This window comes from Poecilia reticulata, linkage group LG1 (assembly GCF_000633615.1).
Source record: "Poecilia reticulata strain Guanapo linkage group LG1, Guppy_female_1.0+MT, whole genome shotgun sequence".
Classification (NCBI taxonomy): domain Eukaryota; kingdom Metazoa; phylum Chordata; class Actinopteri; order Cyprinodontiformes; family Poeciliidae; genus Poecilia; species Poecilia reticulata.
In genome coordinates, this window is record NC_024331.1 from 19,746,627 (window position 1) to 19,762,357 (window position 15,731).

General features: G+C 39.3%; 1 protein-coding gene across 11 annotated transcripts in view; it reads left to right on the top strand.

Moving 5' to 3' along the window:
* The window catches only part of rbm47 (RNA binding motif protein 47), a 43,308-nt gene that overhangs the window by 10,712 nt on the left and 16,865 nt on the right, over positions 1-15,731 (top strand). The window contains exon 1 of one of the 11 annotated variants that reach the window (XM_008413255.2): positions 6,796-6,938. The exons of the other annotated variants lie outside the window; for them this stretch is intronic. The gene's annotated coding sequence lies outside the window, so the exon portion shown is untranslated. Of the gene's footprint in view, positions 1-6,795; positions 6,939-15,731 lie in introns of those variants that run through there. 11 annotated transcript variants of the gene reach the window in all.

The window sequence follows — 15,731 nt, forward strand, 5'->3', positions numbered from 1 at the left end:
ACAAGCGCCTGTCTACACATTTATTTACTCATTTTCACATATTGAAGTTTTAGCTAAATTTAGCCCCCTTTACTTTGTGAGGCCTCCATTTGTCACATGATAACTGGGATTATCTCCCGGTACAGGGAGTTAGGACAGTCATCCACGTTGACGTTAAGGTGGTTAGTGGCTATTGGGGAGAAAATAAGCAGCTGCGCTGCGGCTTACATGTCATCAGCATGACAGCTTTTTGTTGTCCTCAAGCTTTTGAGCTGCTTCAGTGATTTTCCTCCCTATCTCTGCGGCCCTGCCTTCCTCCTTCCTTTTCTCCTTGACCTTGGCAGTGATTGTAGCACAGAAACGCACACGCTGTGCCTTGTCCTCTGCTGGTTAGCGACAGGCCACATGACTGCATGTAGAGCAAGCGTCAGCTGACCGACTTCTAGGCAAAAGGGGAAACGTCTTTCATCAGAGTGAAGGAAGGGGGGGGGGGGAGAGATCTCATTGTCTTGTATTTCTGTGTGTGTGTGTGTGTGTGTGCGGCAGGATGGCAGAGAGGTCTCGTTTTTGTGCTGAGTCATTTTGGTAATCAGAGGAGCAACTCTGGAATTGGCTGACAGGAGTTGTGGGATTTCACGTTGCCGGTTTTGCTGAGAAAGTGCTAAAAAAGAGCAGAGCGGAAGATTTTCTGTCAGTTCAAAGTTTTACTAAGAATGATCGCTGTAAGTGATATGTTTGAACACTTTGTTCGAACACAGCTGGCAATCTAGCAGAAGCTTTTCTGCATCCTGTTCCCCCCTCCTCTCTCATACTAACTCACAGTTTTAGTCACGGACAAATTATTTCCAACATATTTTACGTCCGTCGCATGTGAAGCACGTCAGAAGGCTGTTCGAACGGCGTCACAATGAGACGCAGAACCTCTGATGCTCACGTATAAGACATCGCTGAGTTTAATGAATGTTGGATCATTTTTGTCTCGGAAGAAATTTTTGACATTTTGTCCAGCTGTGGCCTTCTAGCTGATCTCACGTGCCCTGCAGGCCTAACACACTCTTTTCATTTAATTTCTGTTTATATTTTCAGTAACTATAACGTTTACAGACAATATAGAGGAGTCCCCCCCCCCCACCTGTCACATTGTTTCAGTTACTGTCTCTTTATTTTGGGTTGAAGTTTACTTATCTAATGATGGTGCTGTGGTTGACTAGCCCTGCCTTAAATTAAATAGCTAATGTGTTGTGATGTGGACTAATTTAGATTTCATTGAACACAGATCACATATTTTCAGATAGAATCATGAGCGTGTCAGTGTTCGTGAGTTTTTGTTTTATTCTGCAATCCACACAGGCCTGAATTTCTGGATTTTTCTCTCTCAAGTTTTTAGCAGTGTCAGATTTTCAGGACAGAGCCTTGGAAAATGTTAAAGTAGTCGAGTGATCGGTATGTTTCACAAATTACAAACAAGAGAAGGACAATTCAGGAGAGCTGAGGGAATATTTCACAATTTTTTTTTCACCTAAATTAATTTAGATTAGTTGATTTAAAAATCTATAGATAACCTATAATTAGGTTATCTACAAGATAACCTAATTATCCAAAAGGCTCTCTAAATCTGGATGGGCAAAGTGCTAAACGTAGGCACAGAAGAAAAAATAAATAAATCAAGGATCAAACACATTACCATACTTAAATATCAAATCTATAGCAAAACATTTGGATTTTTTTTATTTTTTATTAAAATTTACTTGTAGAAAATGAAAATAGTTTGGAAGCCAAAACACTTTTCCAGTCTCAGTGCTCATTTTTCTCTACTTATCCAGAGTTTGAACATATCAAAAGGAAATTCCATATTTTCTGAGATGTCGTATGACCTGATGTGTTGGTCTGTTTGCTTTGCACCGGAAACACGTTTTCTATTGCTGTCAGTTGATAATTAGCGTCCCCATTCTTGCTGCTGACAATAGGGAGATATTTTACATGCTTTATGAGGGAGTGCACTCTAACTTACCCCACATCAGAATTTAGACGATTCTCTTTCGTCTTATTGGTTGGGAGGTGGCAGGAGGCGGGATCATGTTCCCTTCATGCAAGAGTTGGCATTTAAAATAATTTTCTTTAATCATGGGAGAGTCAGCAGTAAGGAAATGTGGTTGCGTGACTGTAACAAATGTTAGGGTCAGCCTGCCCTAACAGGAGTCAGCACAATTATCACTACGTTGAATCAATTATCTTTTGATTTATGTAAAATGTTTAATTGTCTGCATAATTAATCAGAATACTCAACAATCAAGACAGATAAACAGTTGCATGAGTACCTGGATATGAAGTAGTTTGGTTATACAAAGTGGAGAACTGAAGCCATATTATGTATGTAAATAATCATTTAGTTTTAGTTGTGTTCTACCAATTCACATCACAGTTAAAGTGCTCTTCATTCTTATTCTTGCTGGCCACCAAGATTTTGACACTGAATTGACTCAGTCTTCTACAGAGCAGTTGAAGTTTCTATTTTTTGCTAAATATGCATTTAAAACACTCTGTGGGTCTGATGGAGCATTCTGATCCGAAGCATTTGTAACCACTTGAAGTCCATCTGAGCCGTGTTTCACAAGCATACAGAAACCGTGCTGCTATTAAAGAATATTTTCTTGTTTTTGTGATCCGTGAGGAGTTTTGATGGTAAACAAGAGGCTGCCACCAGCGTCGGCCTGGGCTCTGTTTGTGTACATCTTTTCATGGTTCATAGGAGACCTGCAGGGCCAGTTTCTCTACGGCTCTGTTAACATGGAGATGATGGCTTTATATCTGCCCCAATGTTATGTTGAAATCAGCATTTTCCTGATTTACATCACACAAAGGCACCATTTCTGAATGCTTTACGTTTTTACCAAATGTCTCGCTTTTCTAATTTTCTTACTTTGAAACTGGAATCTTTTCTTTAGATCAGAAACTCTAAATCCAAGTCGATGTCTAGAACAGCTTCTGTTCTGAAACTTTTAGGTGCATCCCGCCTCCAACACACCTGGATTAAAAGGCACACTTGCCTCATCAGTGTGTCATTCAGCTATGCAGACGGCTGGTAATGAGTTGCAGGGCAGCAGCTCACCAGGATTAGACCTGCTGGGCATGACGATCTGGAACCTAAAGCCTTGTGATTCTGACTAGTTTTCTGCTGGCACACTGACAGCCAAGGTATTTATTCATAAAATCAAAACTGCCCTAATGCGCACATTTGCTCAAATATCAGCTCAGATATATAAAAAGTTTGCAACCAAGCCATGTTTTACTTTATCGTACCAGGTTTTACAATAAGAGTTAGTTAGCACTTTTATTACATGGCAGTCAAGGGTAAGGTCTAACACCTGTTAAGTGATGGCTGAAAAAATTATAACGCTTTTACACAGTTTGCAAACATTTAGACTGCTGAAGGAAATGCAATAAAAATTACACTGATAGCATAGCAACTCTTCATACTTAGGATATTTACTCACTGCTTTGCTCACCTTTAGACCTTTCAAACGTTGACCACTGGGATGGGCTACAGTCAGATTAAAAAAAAAAAAAGAAAAATTACTTGCATATTGTTAAGTAGAAATATAAACAAGAAAGAAAGAGAATATAAACACAAAAGTTCATCTCTTGAAGTAAATGTTACATGCTGCCTTCCATTAATCACGTTTTCCAGCATGGATGTTGTTGCAAAAAGATTAGGCTGAACCTGAAACCATGTAGACAAACTGTGGCGTGATCATTTGACTATTTTGGTTTCCAGCTCATTTTACACCAAAAATGTGTAAAGAAAGTTCAACCTTTTTTAACTGCTGAGGTTTTAGGTTTACAGGTAGTTTTCCATTTTGGATTTATATTTATTTAATAAAATGGTAAAGTAGTGAAACGGTGTTCAACACTGCGGGGTAGATTTTAGTCATAACTTGTTAGAGGCCGGATTATTTATACGCTAAAAGCATGAAGTTAATTGAGAGAGTGCCTTTTTAGAACAGTTTTAGGCTGCAACAACCTACTTAGATTTCTTCAACTGGGAATGCTTTTTGATGTTTTAATCCAGTATATTTTTGTGTTTTTTTGCTTACGACAGACAAACACCAATGACTGAAGATGATATGTAGGTCTAAGGAAAAAAATTAAAAAATCCGTCTTCCCTCTTGTTTTATAGAGTGCAGACCATAAAGTCGTCTTGATGCTTGTATCCTTCGCAGCCAACCTGTAACGTTGGTTTATGATTCTGAGTGGCCTTCACTTCAGGCACCTCAGGCCGTGCCGTAGAGAGATTTCATCATTTAAAACTTTGAACGGATTTATCTACACAGTTTATGGAAGTGCATAGCAAAAACAGTGCCGATAACTGATTGCTTGTCCTTCATTAACAGAGTTGTTGGTTAATGCGCTACTAAGGATCAGCAAATATACACACGCACACACACGCATGCACATGCACACGCACACCCCCACACACGCACACACACACGCACACACCCACGCACATGCACGCACACACACACACTAACGTTGGTAGAGTTGCACCCCATCTGATAGCTGTCCAGGCTCCCGTTCTCTTCAGGGTTGTCTGAGGTTATGTACACTTCCACACATTGTCAGTCCTTCCTATTCTCTCTGACACTTGCTGTGTTTCTGGTCTGTATAACTGCGATGTGACAGCTTTGGTCTGGTTTGCATTATCCCTCTATTTGCTGTATTCCCCAGTATGTGACCACCAAAAGGCCTTTCAGGTTTTATTTAGCACAACAGGATAATTCAAACTGTGTTGTTACCAGATTTATCAAGATGCACACGTAATGTTGTTCACTTCTTAATGCTTTGGAATTAGTTTTATTCACACTTCTTCCCACCAGCAGCACACTAACGAACGAATCCACACAAAGGTTGAGTTTCAGAATAGAACTGAGTCATCCAACCACAGATGACCACCAGCAAACACGTCTTTTAAACCTTTATAGTGCTGCATGCCAAAACACCTTAAACTGATTTTTCTCAATCAGTTTAAGGTGATTCAGAAACAATGAGAGCATGCATATTCAGTTTTAAAGCTGGACTTTCAAATGAATAAAAAAATGTATTTAAAACCCAACAACACTGAAATCAGAGCTTCTGTTAATTTTAATGGTTAGGAAACTGATTTGTAATACAGCTCTGCCTATTTGTGGCTCAGTATTCGTAGATTCACCTGTTTTCTGTGCATTGTGAGTACAAATTATTAGCAGAAACTGTGCCTTGTCACAATTTTTCTCATGGCACTTATTTATCTACAATTTTTGAAAAACAATGCAGCTTAGGAATCTGACTTGCCTCAGGGCAATGCGACATAAACAATGAACGAATATGTATATTATGTTTGATTTTTGTTAGGGTCAGAAACAGTTGAAACTGGACCCCCCAGTGTAGAATAGCATAATTATCATTTTATCCCCAGAAAAGTGAAATGTTTTTAAGGATGAAAACACACACATATATGGACAGTCTGCTCCTGTTGCTGATGCTTGAACAGTTCAAAAGCTAAGCTAATGCTAGTATGTCTATTGTCTGTTTAATTACGACTCAGTTCTGCTCACAACGTTTCAGTGGCGCTGCGCTTAATCATACGCGGAGAAGACTTGCATCACTTTGTCCTCCTGCTTCATAAACTTAGCACGTTACTTTGAACGGTGGAGCTTTCCTGAAGCGCCCTGCTGTCACTAGGCAAATCTACAGCGACCAACAGAAACAGCTGTGCTATAAAAAAAAAAGGACAAGATATTTACACCTTTTGTGGAGTAGTTTTCTTTACCTTAATTTAAAACAAGGAGATGGATATGTTAAAACTGCAACATTTGCAATGAATTCATAACCATATTTATTTTATTATAATGTTTTTTCAAACGTTCACAAGACATTATTATTGTTCATTATATGAAGTCTTTAAAGATAACTTTGACACGTGCTAATCTGGTATTAGCATGTGTCCCAGCTAATCAAATTAAAAGAAAAAAAAAAAAACTTTAACAAAGACCATTCACATGTGGCATTAAAACTGCATCCTGAGTGGTAAGATCACAGTTACCTGGTTTACATCCAAATAAACATGTAGCCACGTCAGAGTTTGGGCCGTCAGACGATCAAGTAACAAGACTGCTGATACTTATCACCACAGATTCGTCTTACCGCTTGAACTACGTCATTTCGACATCAACATAGCTGAGATACATCTCTTAGTTCAGTGAAGCTATTTCATTGAGTCTATGACAGTTTACCTGTCAGATGCAACAGACACAAGATAAGAGGGACAGAGACTGTTACTCATGAAGCAGCGTTACCGTAAAACAGCTGACTGGTTGTTGTCGGAAATTTCTTAGGTTGTGTATTTGTGTGACTGAACATTCCTGAGACTGCAAACTTTGCTTTACCATCAACAAGGACTGGAAGTTACTGGGGATCAGATTGTGCCTCTACAACGCACCAAGTATGCTACTCTACACTATGTCGTGGCGCAGTGAAATCAGTAAGCTAGTGGTAGTTATCCTAGTAGTTAAATGTCAGATTAGACAGCATTGTGGCTGATTTTAGCTGCAATGAGAAACATTGTGATTATTCCTCTCCATTTTCCTGATTATCACAAACCCGTCACACCCTGTGCCCTTTCATCCCTTTACCTTCCCTTTTGTCCGATTCCTTATCAGATGAGCAATAGGGATATTGAAGGAGGGAGTGAAAAGTGGGGGTTACCTGTGCTGAGTGGCCCCACCTCTTCTCCTCTGGCCACTGAGAAGGGTAAACACAAAACCACCTTCGCTTACCTCTGCACTCTGCCTGTCAACACCACAGCTCGGTGAATGGATAGAGACAGAGAGAGTTTTTGACAAACGTGTGTGGATTGCCAGTAGAATAAAACACACAGGCTGCGTCTACTTGGCCTACCCTTCAGTATCTGCACCGGGATAAAGGTAAAGTGCTAAAAATGTGTTTCTAGCTTTTCGACTCCTTTACATCGCTTGTCTCATTCAAATTGCTGCTACTCATTGTTCTTTTTGCCTTGAAATATATATATTTTTTGACCTCTTTATTAAAACCACCTCAACATTTGACTGTAGGTTCTGTGTCTGACCAAAGAATCTTTCAGTAAATATCTGGTATTGTTTGACTCATCCATTGTCAGGAAAAAAAAACAAAAAACAATTCAGCTACTTGCCTTAAGAAGTTTACCCGACATGCCTGTTTTACCAGCTCACTGTAGCCATGCTGATTGCAAACAAAGGCAATCAGTGATGGGAAGGGTGATCAAGGAGTCTTTGCAATGAAACCAGTGGAACCAGTGGAGTGGCATGACATGTGTGTTCAGGGTGGGGGATAAAAATAAATGCTTCAGCGACTACACAGAGAAGTCGCCTTCATTCTTCCGGGTTGCTGTTCATATAGTATGTGGACTTTTGCCCCGATGAGGTGAGCTGTGTGCTTAGTGTGTGCATGTGATCTGGATCTTCGCTCATTCGCTGCAGAAAGTGTTCAGTGCTAGAAATGCAGTGATAAATAGTTTCTTTTTAACTATATGATTTACTGTTTTTTTATGCTGGTGAAAGAAAAAAATGGGCTACATAAGCCATACCTGGAGCTCAACTTGATTTGCTGTGTTTGTCAACAGGGTGGGCCCGAATGTGAACAAAGGTCGGCTCGTTTATCAGCCTAGAAGGAGGAGGAAATAAATAAAAAAAAGGTCACAGGCAGTCAAGTTGTTGATGAATGTTTTAATCTTGCTAGTTTGTTTCACACCAGAGGGATTTATGGGATCATTTTGGGACAGGATGCCCTCCTGCTCAAAATAGAATAAAAGTCAGAACTATTTCTGAAATCAGTTTGTAATATTATTTAAAACTTCAGGGACATTCTGCGCTTTATAGAAATGGATCAACAGGCTACACAAAATAAAATTGGATATTTTAAAGAATCCATATTCTTTGCGGAAATCAACTTTGATTAGTTTGATGCAAATCAGAAAACTTTGTTTTGGATCTAAAGTTAGCGATACATGCCAATGCCAGTTTATTTTGTGTTAATTTAAAACACTAAAGAAACATATTTACGAACAGATATGCAACAGCAGCAAGTGTGTCACTGATAAAAATAACATACAAATCATCTGAAGTGTTAAGAAATAGCTTACACCAGCATCTTTCTGTAGATGTAGCAGCGACATTAGATATTATTTTCGGGTTGCTCAGCGTGTTCTGACCAACATCAAGATGTGCTACTGTTGTATTTCTTTTGGTAACTCGAAAAATCAGACTTCAGAGTACAAAGAGAAAGTTTCAGCAGCAACCCTGTAGGACGCGCCAAAGCAATTCATGATATTTTAATTTTCACTTCCTTTCTTATGTCAAATTAAGAGCCTGAAAAACAGACAATGTGTCAAGCCAAACATTTAGTTTCGCATCGTAGGCTGGTACTTTTAGCCTCCACGAGACAAACACGCATCTGCTTTGCCAGACAGTCTTCACTTTGACAAGATCAAGTGTGGCATTTTCATTGTTTAATTGTTTTAGTTTTGATTGAGAAACCGTCCCACCCCTACTGCTTTCACTGACCTTGCTTCTGAATCAGTTCAACAACCTGAACTCTTGCATATTGTAATTAATGCTAATATTTACAAAAAACACATCATTTTTGTTTAAAAACTTCTTTTAAAAAAGACATGTAAATGTGTCACGAGAAAAATTATGAGATATTTTTTGTTATCCACCATCAAACTTTGAAAAAAAAAAAAGTCTCCTAAGAAGTCTGGCTTCTTTAAAGGATTTGCGCCTGTGCCACCCGTGCACGCGGCACTCCGTGGAGTGTGACCGAAAGCCTTTATCGGGAGGGCGACACGGTCAGCATCAGGACTAATTGTTTGAAACAATGTCAGCTTTGGCCTTGAGCGGGCTAGCTGATTACCCAGAGGAATGTGTTTGTCTTAGGAAGCAAAGCCCCTAAAGCCAAAGCAGCTCTTCTGATTAGTGATGACTATGTTGCTGAATGAGAGGCTCCTCTGTTTGCAACTGTTGCCTTGAGCGTGATAAATGTAACTCCGAGGCGTCTTTGTAATAACTGTCTCAGATTTTGGCGTACGAGTCAGATTGCGGTGTTCTCTGTGACATTTGATATGAATGTGAAGGTCTTGAAAGGCAGGTTGAGCCGAGGAGGCCGGGGCTCAGATTTAAATGAAGTGGAGTCGCTGCTCTGTGCGGAAGTTAGAGCGACCTGGAGTCGGCCACCTAAAATCCTACACTATTAAGAGCTTTTTGGCTCTGATGGAGTTTTTTTTCTTTTTCTTGCTAGACGCTTTTATTCCTATCCTTCTCAATGTTCCCCCCCCCCCTCCAATTTATCCCCTTCTCCGCCCCCATTCGCTGTTTCTCTCTCCTCCCCGCACCCCCTTTCCTGGCTGCTTGTCTTCGAGGTTGGTTGGGCTGGAGGAATGATGGTGACAGGTACATGGACTGGAGAAAAGTAGAAACAAAAAGGAAAAAAGTGAGGAAAAGAGGGCAAAAAACGGGTAACGGAAGAGAAAACCATGAAGGGGTTCATGTTTTAGAAAATGGACTGTAGTTTAGATGATAATGTGCTCTGAAATTCCTCAGATAATGAGAATTCCTTCTTCTCAGTCAGCACTGTGACTAACTTCTCCATTGATCCTGCTGCGGTCGAGGCGCTGACAGCTGAGATCCTCTGCACGTGGACGTCATGTGTCCTGAAAGTGCGGCCGCAGGGATCACTTCTCTCTTCTCAAGTTGTTTGGACCATTTTCCTGCAGGTCACTTTGATAATCTAGCTCACCACAGAACTGACGCTGCAAAATAGACTGGATTTCTGCTGTGTGTGAAGTAGGGTCATGCTTAAAAGACATGCTCTACTCTGCAGAGATTTATTTATTTATTTTTTAATGATAATAATATCTAGTTGCGAGGGCTGCTTGATACAATTAAGCAGTTGGAGAGATTAGAAGTCTATTTTATGTTTTTAAGGGAGTTTCTGCATCAGATTGGGAGGGAAACGTTTCCAGGAAACCAAAATGTAGTCTGAGCAAGAGCAAGAGGTCATTCTGTTCTGCAGTAAATAAACAGTGAAAGTAATCTAGTCTTGTGACGCGCTACTCATTTACTTACAGTGGCTCTTAAAAAGGTACTCTGGCTTAAAAGCCAGGTCTTCGAATGAGAGATGATAAAATATTTAAAAACAGCTCGCTAGCATTTATCTTGTGTAATTCATCTGAAAATCACACTACTTTATTATAAAGGAATAAAAGGTGAGGTTGCCTAACACGTTTGCTCTTTACTGCAGCAGAGTTTTATTCATTTTCAGCATCAAGTGTTGCTGAATTCACACCGGCCATCAATCAAAATTGATTAACCTGAAACAAAGTTTAGTGGATTTGCTAATTTTGCATTCTTCCGATTAATCTGGTTTTTTAGAGAGGATGGAAAGGATCAAACGGTGGTGAAACGTCTCAGTCAGGTGAAAGTAAAAAAAAAACAACAAAAAAAACTCACACACATCACTAAAACAGGAGTTTCATTTGAGATTGATAACAGTAGCAGTACAAAAAGTTGTAGAAGTGCTCAGTACTGCTTGTCTTCATGTCGCAGAAATCTCCAAATTTCTTTTTGTGTCTTGACTTTTTCTTTTCAAGGAAACATTAAGGCTAAATTTCACATGATCCTGTCAGAAAATGTCTCATTATTTGATGAAACCAAATGTGAACTTCTGGACAGCAGAACCTGAAAGTTAAAGCAGCTAACCATGTCCACAGCAAATCAGGGTGGTGGCAGCAGCATCTGGAAAACTGTTCCAGAGACGAGGATGAAAATAAAGCTATGAACGGTTATATTTACCCCCTATCAGACGATGAAGAGGGTTTTTATTTTCAGCATCACAGTGAAAGTATATTCCCAAATCACCAAAATAATAACTTCAAATAATTATAGTTGCATAGAGGAGCCACAGCTCACACCTAAATTTGACAGAAAATCTTTTGGGGGGTTTTCTGGGGAGGGTTTTCCTCACAATCTGATTGATTTGGATATTTTGTCAAATTAAAACGTGAAGCACTGCTGGACTCATACAGAACTTGAATAAAATGTTAGTTCAAGGGTGTGCTCACTTAAGCAACCAGTTTACCACACCTTTTTTTTCTAACAGATTAGCTTGTTTGTCAGCTGAATTAGGATAAATGTTACATTTTATGTCGGAAATGCTTTGAAATCCATGGTCTCCTTTTACATCACCAAAGAGCCTGACATTTTTAAAGGCAAGCGTCGATCTTTACGAGGCTTTTTACTCGGTATTTGTATTTTTGTTTATGTTGAGTACCTTGGCAGCCTTATAGCTTATAGCCCATGTTGCAGATTCCAGGATTGTTAGCCTTCAATGTTCATTGCATATGTATATACATATCTGACCCAGGCCTCTTTCAGCAACCAACTTATCTGAAGTATCAGCTTCTCCTCCTTCTCTGTGTGGTTTCTCTTGTAGTTCTTCTAAGTGATTGTGCTCTTATGAACGATGACAAAATGGCTTTAACTGTGAAAGTTAGTCTGCTGTCCTGATCAAAGACCCCTGGTAAACTTTGCATGCTCTTGTCCATAGCACAAACTATCCTCTGATAATTGGTTTAAAGGATAAATCTGATGACATTCCTTTTGTCTTGACAACAAATCCCGTGAACAGGCCAGCTTGAACAATGATCCCTCTATTGCCTTTGTGACGAAACCCCTCATTGTATTAATGCTGCTGTGCACACATGAGAGAGCCCCTGTGCAATGCTGGTATTAGTTATTTTTAGTTTGTAATAGCCAAATTACTGATCCTGATTTTTTTTTTTTTCCTCTTCTGAAATCCGATCTAGGTCAGTTAGGTAAGTCATCAAGCATCTGCTGATTGTCTCAATCTGATACTTGAATTTTTATAGGATTTTTTTTTACAGCCCAACTATGTGCAACAAAGTTATTAAAGTCAAAGATCTCTGCATAGATTAGAATAGCTTGAAAACACTGACTGTTTTCCTCTTGGTGTTGCGGTACTTATTTTCTGCCATATATGTTGAGTCTCTTAGTTCTTTCTTCTGTTTTGCTCTTTGCATATTTTCCTTTGGTTAGTAGGTTCTTTTGTGTTCTTTTATACCAGGGAAAAAATGTGGAAGCTTTCTTTCAGCCAACTGACCTGGCAATGTGCAGCAACAGGTGGAGGAAGGGTGATTCGAGCTTCAGGCACAATGGCGTTTTCTCATTAAAAAGATTTCGTTTGGTGGTAACGCCTTAAAACCTTGACATGGGTGACTGCCTCCCTCGTTGGCAACCTCTCTTCATGGCATGTTGTTGAGGCAACCTGTGCTTAAATCCCTTTAGCCTACATGGATATTTTAGTATGTCTTGCATTAGTATGTGAAATGCCATGGACGCCCTTTTTGCAATTTTGCAGTTTCCAATTACTTTTTAGCATCTCCTCAAATGTTTGCTTAAAATTTCTCGGATAAGACGTACGGTCACGTCTGGGTTATGCTGCCCATCTCACGCTGAGCAAGAGGCAGGGTACGACCTTTTACAGGTCACCTGTCCATCACAGGACAACATAAAGACACACAGGACAAATAATCAAACACAGTCACACCTAAGGACTTCACATAAAGCGATCACTTAACCTAAAAGTATTGTGGGGAGGAAGCTGAAATACCCAATCATGCAGGGAGGGAAACTATGCAAGCTCCATTAAGAAACACTCCAGCCAGGATTTGAGGTCATAACTTCTTGCTTCAAGGCAACAGTGATACAAATTGCACCATTTTCTAGCCCAGGCCAACAGCAGTAATATCAGACAATATAGCTGAAGTTACAAATGATGGCGAAGTTCATCTAGCTTGGGTGCCATTAACCTACATAGTGCAATGTTTTCCTTACCCTTGCTCTTGGAAATGTCTTCTTAGAGTCATTCACCTGACCACCCAAATCACCTTTACCAGTGGCGATTGTTCATTCAGAATAGTTCTCCACTACAGGCATGCCAGCAACACGAGTTGGCACACACATATGTAAATAAAAAAAATAAATCATAAAAGCAGGCTTCAGAGCTAGAAACCAACGTAGGTGGTTACCCTGACACCAATCATTTGAAAATGATTTGGACCCAGACCTGCTACTGATCAAATAATTAAGTCTAAGTGCCTGTACGTTGAGGTTTTTACTTTTTTCTTTGTTTAATAGAATATCTGCATTTGTATATGCAAGAAACTTATTTTCTTGGAAGAAATTGGAAGAATTAAAATGTTTCCCTGAATCCCTAATGATTTAGTGATATAATTTATTATTTGAAGTATAATAAAAATCCATTCATACTAGTATTGGACATGGGGGAATGAACAGGGTCTAATTAGTGATTTAGTAGCCAGGTTCAGTGATTGAGTAAACAAGAACTTATTGTTTTTAGTCCATCTCCTGACTGGTTGATGAGTTTAAAGGTTAACTGTTGACCCGATGGTCTGAGGGTCCAGCTGTGCAGCCACTGGAACATCCAAAACCCTCGGAGGCGTGCAAGGCTCCCGATTGGCTCACACTAATGACTGACAGTTAATCTTTGATTTAAAGTAACTTCAGTCACTTCCCGCCTCACAATCACTAATTGTTTGAAAGGCATTACACACAAGCCCCCCCCCCACACACACACACACGTGCATATTTTTACAAAAAGACGGTTCACTCATACTTATGTTCTGTTTTTTAAAATATCTCTCTTCCTGGATCAGTTCAGCAAACAAAGCATCTCATGCTGCGGCAGCTTTGGTTGCACACAGAGACTTAACTCTTCATCTCCTTCTCTTCTATAACCATAGTAACGTCCCGTTTATAGTATTCATTTGTCTTTGTCTTGTAATCCGATTACATAACCTGGGTTACATGTGAGTCATTGCTGCCAAGCTCTATATATAGGTGCCAGGAACACTCCTTCAGGTGTCATGCTAATACATATGGCATTTATTTCATTGTCCAGCCGTTAATCAATGACCTTTCTGCTAATAAACACTTTCTTGTTGGGTGTTTGCTCAGTCTTTTAGGAGCCGGTCGATTTCAATGGCAGCTGAAACCGAGCACACGTCTGACCACACGTTGTCTTTCTTTCACTTTCCCTGACTCCTTCAGTTTTTTTTTTGTAGTTTTCAAACGTAGACCCTTCAAGACGATGTGTGTTTTCTCTCTCTCTCTCTCTCTCTCTCTCTCTCTCTCTCTCTGTCTCTGTCTCTCCCTATGTGCTCTCTTAGCTGCCCAGGAAGGTGTGTATTGTTTGTTTAAGTTGAGCTGCGCTAGGAACACGTTCACCGTTGTTACGTGCAGAAAGACAAAAAAAAAGAAGGAAAAAAAGCCCAGAGAAATTTTCAGTTTTGTGCTGACTTGACATTAACTCTGGTGATTACTCCAAGGCAGAATTTCCAAATGTCCTTTCGCTGTGGGACAAACATGAGGAAGTATTCAAACCCCTGTTTGAAAATTTCCTGCCACTTTCCCTAGATTTCTGCATCGCTAAGCAGAAAACCCTTAAACACTGTTGAAACTACGTTTCCCATCATACACCTTCACATTTTCAAATTCACCGTTCAGTTTTTTTTTTTTAACAAGCTGTTTTTCTTCTCATCCAGGGGTGTGTTTTTTTTCCATTGATAAGTGTTCACTGAAAACAAAAGCATTTCAACTCTCCAGTCAGCCGTGAGGTTTAATGGGGAGCAAACTGTATAAAAAGTGTGACAGATTTTTGTAAATATCTGGCTAGTAGCTTTAAATGTAGAAGCAAAATAAATATGTAGAAACAAAATAAATAGCAAAAATAGTCCAATGAAAAATGGAAAAAATGGCACTGAGACTTGTGAAATTGGATTACTTACATATTTGATCAAGGTAGCATATTAAACATGCTCCATTGTGTCAAGATTTATTCCAAAGCAAAGTTTCTGTGAAGAGATAGATTTGATCCCTTCCCCACCTTCAAACTGAATTTTTTTGTCAGCATTTCTTACCAACTCTTCATCAGCTCAAACACACCAGAGGAACAGATTGCTGTTTTTGGGAGTGTACTTAGGACAAATAAGACAAATAAAGAAAATGCAGTTAGAGAAGGGAGACAAATATTTAAAAAACAATCAGATTTTAAACAATTTGGTTTAAAGAATTTTAATCAATTTAACTTAGCTGTACTTCTAAGTCCATTTTGAAATGAATCAATATTCAATCCTCTTGAAAGCAAGCCTCCACACACATGCCTAATAGTAAGTTCCTTATAATGCTTTCATTTATAATTACTGTTTTCTCTTAATTCCTATTCTTAAGCACCTTTTCAATTCATTGGTGTTTACTTATATCCAGCTTACTCCTTTATTGTACCTCTTATGGTGTGATCTACTTAAATACAACAACAACAAAAAAAACAAAAAGGAGGATTTGCAATTACAACTTACAAGAAAATGTTTTCCTTACATGGATTACCTAAATACACTAATGTTTTTGTTTTTTTTAATCACAGTTGTGTATAAACTTTTGTGCTTTATGAAAAGGGAAATAACATATAACGTAAAAATGTTAGACTGGTATCGACCACTCACTTGCACACAGTAGTACCTGTTTTAGCTCCACCCTCATCCAGCTCTCATGGTTGCAGATTTGATTCAGTGTGTGTGTGTGTGTGTGTGTGTGTGTGTGTGTGTGTGTGTGTGTGTGTGTGTGTGT